This window comes from Colobus angolensis, unplaced genomic scaffold (genome assembly GCF_000951035.1).
Source record: "Colobus angolensis palliatus isolate OR3802 unplaced genomic scaffold, Cang.pa_1.0 Scaffold268, whole genome shotgun sequence".
Lineage (NCBI taxonomy): Eukaryota > Metazoa > Chordata > Mammalia > Primates > Cercopithecidae > Colobus > Colobus angolensis.
This window is the reverse complement of record NW_012115910.1, coordinates 450,674-455,999: the sequence shown is the minus strand read 5'-3', so window position 1 is coordinate 455,999 and position 5,326 is coordinate 450,674. Positions and strand designations below refer to the sequence as shown.

Here is a 5,326-nt window from a genome sequence, read left to right as displayed (position 1 = left end):
GAGCATGGCGAGTTCTCTACATGAAGCACACAATAAATTCTAGAATGCTAAATAGAAGAGCCAGTCTCTTACATGTGAATGGCATAATGAACTATGCTAATAATGTTCATCAGCACAGAGGACCCACTGGATCTACACTAAGGTACAGGAAAAAAAAAAAAAAAAAAACAGGTTTCAGAATTGACTCACCAAATTAATGTTAATGTGACGGAAAATTCCTTCTCTTAGAATAGCAAATACCCCTTATAAAATCTTATTTACACTTAACTCACTTGCCAACATGGTTTATCTCTAAATTGCACAAATAGCATTCTTCCTTTTCAAATTATTTCAATACTTTACTAATAGACTCTAAATTAATAGAGATTTGCTTTATTTCAGCTATTTCATAATTAAACAGGCAATTTTTTGTCAGCTTAGAATTAAAGACTTTTCGTTGTTTAAAAAAACTAAAAATAACAAAAATTAATAAAATGTAAACTATATTAGGGCATCACTTTCCTGATTTTTTATGCACTATGATAGAAATATAAAATATAAAAACAGAATATCTTCTTTGTTCTATACAGAAATTTTCTATTTTATGTTGCATCTCAGCAGGAAAACATTTTCAAATGAATGTGCAAAATAATGAAATAAAGGAATGCTTAAAAACATTTTCTTAAACTTAGCCTTTAAGAAACATATGTACATGTTTCTTAAACATATACATATAGAGAACATACATATGTTCTCTCTATATATAAGTGTTAATCATATAAAGTGGTATGAAGTAGTGGTGATGGAAGATCATACAAAACAACAACAAAAAAAGTCTTGGGGGTGAACTTTCAAGAATGTTTGTAATAAATTATATTATTTCACTTTTAAATGTGTGTATGTAAATTTAAAACTAGATGTTACTGAGCACCATCTTACATGAAAATAGCTACTCTCAGGCATGTGTTTTGCCTCTCCATGTGCTTCTTTTCTGATTATGAAAGTGAGTTTCTGATGAGCTGGTTTCAGGGGATTTAGCTGGGTTACAGCAGCAAGTGGAAAGAATTTCAAGCATTGCCTTCTAACATGTAAATACACAGGGCATGTGGGTGGCACATTCACAACTGGATCTGGACTGAACAGTCTCCAGACTATTCCAAGCAGATCAGAAGTTTTACCCTGAGGTCCATGAATAGGCTTTGTCTTCGGAATCCCTGAAACTGTACTCATCTTTTGGTTTTCTTTCCTTCTTTCTTTCCTTCCTTCTTTCTTTTTCTTTCTTTCTTTCTTTCTTTCTTTCTTTCTTTCTTTCTTTCTTTCTTTCTTTCTTTCTTTCTTTCTTTCTTTTTCTTTCTTTCCTTCTTTCTTTCCGTCTCTCTCTCTGTCTCTCTTTGTCTCTCTCTCTCTCTCTCTCTTCCCTTTTAAGGAAGACAACTCAGATGTTTTTTATCAGAATCTCAGTGGCCTCTGTGAACTGAGGAAGTGAAAGCACTCCTTAGCTAGAAGACGACAGAAACACACCTCTGAGTGCCTCCCTCTGGTGTATTTGACAAGGTCTGCTTTTCTTAGGACCTGTGAAAAGGTACAGACGTTTATTCAAACAGAAAAGGAAAGCATCCCTGCACATTCCCACAAACCCTACGCCCTCTTTTAATACGTTAAAATTCAACAGTTTGGAGTGTTTTTCACAGTGAAAGGGGAATCCTAGGAATTGCTTAATACAAAAACCTAGGAAGCCGCGGAGTCAAAGCCGGTTCCTGGCCCAGTCCCGTCCCGCAGCAGCCTGCTTCCTGTTTCCTTTCATCATGACAGATGTCGTTGTGTCCTTCGTTCGCCAAGGACTTCCTGGCAGGTGGAGTGGCCGCAGCCATCTCCAAGACAGCGGTAGCGCCCATCGCGCGGGTCAAGCTGCTGCTGCAGGTGCAACATGCCATCAAGCAGATTACCGCGGATAAGCAATACAAGGGCATTATAGACTGTGCGGTCGTATTCCCAAGAAGCAGGGAGTCCTGTCCTGGCGCGGTAACTCGGCCAGTGTCATCAGATACTTCCCCACCCAGGCTTTTAACTTTGCCTTCAAAGATAAACACAAGCAGATCTTCCTGGGTGGTGTGGACAAGAGACTCAGTTTTGGAGCTACTTTGCAGGGAATCTGGCATCAGGTGGTGCCGCTGGGGCCACATCCTTGTGTTTTGTGTACCCTCTTGATTTTGCCCATACCCGTCTAGCAGCTAATATGGGTAAAGCTGAAGCTGAAAGAGAATTCCGAGGCCTCGGTGACTGCCTGGTTAAGAGCTACAAATCTGACGAGATTAAGGGCCTGTACCAAGGCTTTAACGTGTCTGTTCAGGATATTATCCTAGCTGCATGCTTCGGTATCTATGACACTGCAAAGGGAATGCTTCTGGATCCCAAGAACACTCACATCGTCATCAGCTGGATGACCGCACAGACTGTCACGGCCTGTTCTGGGTTGACTTCCTATTCATTTGACATCGTTTGCCCCGCATTACGATGCAGTCGGGGCGCAAAGGAACTGACATCATGTATACAGGTACATTGACTGCTGGAGGATGATTGCTGGTGATGAAGGAAGCAAAGCTTTTTTCAAGGGTGCATGGTCCAGTGTTCTCAGAGGCATGGGTGGTGCTTTTGTGCTTATCTTGTTTGATGAAATCAAGAAGTACACATCAGTTATTTCCGGTGTTTTTTCCCCCTGTGAACAGGCATGTTGTATTATATAACATATCTTGAGCATTCTTGACAGACTCCTGGCTGTCAGTTTATCAGTGGCAACTGTTTATTGGTTGAAAATAATATTCATCTGACCAGTGTTCTCTTAAAGTCATTTTCATGATGATCATGATGATGGGACTCAATTATATTTTTTATTCCGGTCACTCCTGATAAACAACAAATTTGGAGAAATACAAATACCTAAACAAAAAAATTTTTAAAAAACCTATGGCTTTTTATTTACCAACAAATTTAACCATGGCTATGATGCGCACCCTTATTACACAAATATTCAGAATGAAAATTCCCTATGTATGTGAAGTTATGCATATTTTAAAGACTAAGTCTCACTCTGTTGCCCAGGCTGGAGTGCAATGGCACCATCTCTGCTCACCACAACCTCTGCCTCCCGGGTTCAAGGGATTCTCCTGCCTCAGCCTCCCGAGTAGCTGGGACTACAGGCACGCGCCACCATGCTGAGCTAATTAGAATATTCTAAAATATCACATTTTAACTTTCTGATTATTTTTGCATTGAAGATAACAGCTAAAACTTTGTCCAGTGTAAAATGGAGAGAGATCTGTTGTCAGTTATAAGTGGCACAAGGGTTTGAACAACCTTTCCCGAAAGAACAACTGGGAAAGCTAAAGAAAGTATTTTAAGTATGTATATTAAGGCAATGTAAAGTCAAAGAGATGGTGAAGAATTATGTATTTGAGACTCCCAGGAAATAGAAAATTCAGAGATTGGAACACTGTTTTTTAGGTATTTCCTGGCAGAATCTGCTCATTTAGGGGAGGTTCAGAGAGACTGAGAAAGTGAATAATGCATTCTAATGACTCATGCTGCTAAGAAGAAAAACAATCCAGACTTAGAGCCCATTAAGAAGGGAGAACGGGTTGAAATTTTGAAGAGTGGCACTATAGGGAAGCACTTTTCAAAGTGTAGCCTAATATCCAGGTAGCCTAGATAATTTTTCCTCACCTAAGATCTAGAATGAAGCACAGAGCAACAAAATGATGAAAAGCAGAAGATCTAACATACATAAATTGGAGTCTTGAAGGTTGTATAGAAAAGACAACCTGTTTACCACACTCAGCACTTCACTCCAATGTCAAATGTGTAAAACTTCATATGTGAGGTACGTGTGGTGTGTGCTTGTCTGTGTGTGGTATGTGTGGTGTGTGCTTGTCTGTGTGAGGTACGTGTAGTGTGTGCTTGTCTGTGTGAGGTACGTGTAGTGTGTGCTTGTCTGTGTGAGGTATGTGTGGTGTGTGCTTGTCTGTGTGAGGTATGTGTGGTGTGTGCTTGTCTGTGTGAGGTATGTGTGGTGTGTGCTTGTCTGTGTGTGGTATGTGTGGTGTGTGCTTGTCTGTGTGAGGTATGTGTGGTGTGTGCTTGTCTGTGTGAGGTATGTGTGGTGTGTGCTTGTCTGTGTGTGGTATGTGTGGTGTGTGCTTGTCTGTGTGAGGTATGTGCAGTGTGTGCTTCTCTGTGTGTGGTATGGGTGTGTGTTTTTTCCCACACCGACTAATTCTCCAATCCTCCAAACACCAACTGGGTATCTTAAATTCAGTTATGATACTGACTACCTGAAGTGAATGCAGACCCCATAGGTAAAGGGATCAGTCCCACGAAACTGTACCCCACTTCACACACTCAACACAAGTAGTGGGTCCTTATGTTACCCAGATTTCTCTCCAACTTGGCTACAAGTCAAGGGTTCCCATGAACCCCTCCTTAAGTTCAATATTTTGCTAGAATGGCTCACAGAGCCACGAGTTCATAGGAACAGAGATTCTCCCTTCTCCTAACAGAAGGGGCTGTCCCCTGACTTACCTTGTATGGGAGATCAGAAGAGGCCTTGTGGAGAGGGGTGGTGGTTTGATCTACTTGGGGATCTTCTGGGTGTCTAGGACCATGGCCTGGGCCAAGCGGGGGGCCATCATTATTCATAGGCCATCTTGTCCCTCTAGCACAGGAATCGAATAAACCTATCACTCAGGATTCCTTTTCTACCCCAAATCCACTGCTGGTTCATTTCCCAAGGACTTTTGAGCACTACAAACCCATTAAAGCACTGCAGCTGTACTGGTCTGTGGCTATAGGAACAACCCAGTCACCTAAAGACTATTTATTGAGTATCACAAGTTACTGATTTCAGCACCAGGGAGCAAAAAGACAAATATCCTTGTTCTGTGGCACTTATGTTCTAATGGGCTAGACAGAGAAACAACAATATGGATTAAAGTAATTCATTCATGCAATGCTATAAGGAGATTAGAGATGTAGGGAAACTTTAGAGGAATGTAGTGAACGAGTGGGAGGAAAAGTGGAAATGTGAATCTTTTAAATGGAGTTGCCAGGACAGAACTTGTCCGGAAGATGATTAGAACCATTTAACTTTTCAAAGCCCTGAAAGTCGAAAGGACCCTACCTGACCTCCAGAGGTTCTGGGAGGATAACAAGGGGTAAGGCACTTCCAACTCCTCTGACAGCTTGAAATCCCAAATTTGTGTAACCTCTTGTCTCAGGTTGTTTTCTGTGGACATTAGTGCCAGGTAAATAAAACATCTTCATGGTTTCTGTTCTTAGCGTGTCCTTTGAAACA

At 41.0% G+C, this 5,326-nt stretch overlaps 1 pseudogene across 1 annotated transcript; it reads left to right on the top strand.

The window, feature by feature from the left end:
- The first annotated feature begins 957 nt into the window (after positions 1 to 957).
- Positions 958 to 2,723, top strand: LOC105515711 (annotated as a pseudogene). Its single transcript, XR_001002373.1, has 2 exons — positions 958 to 982; positions 1,712 to 2,723. The product of XR_001002373.1 is annotated as an ADP/ATP translocase 2 pseudogene (transcript).
- The last annotated feature ends 2,603 nt before the right edge of the window (positions 2,724 to 5,326 follow it).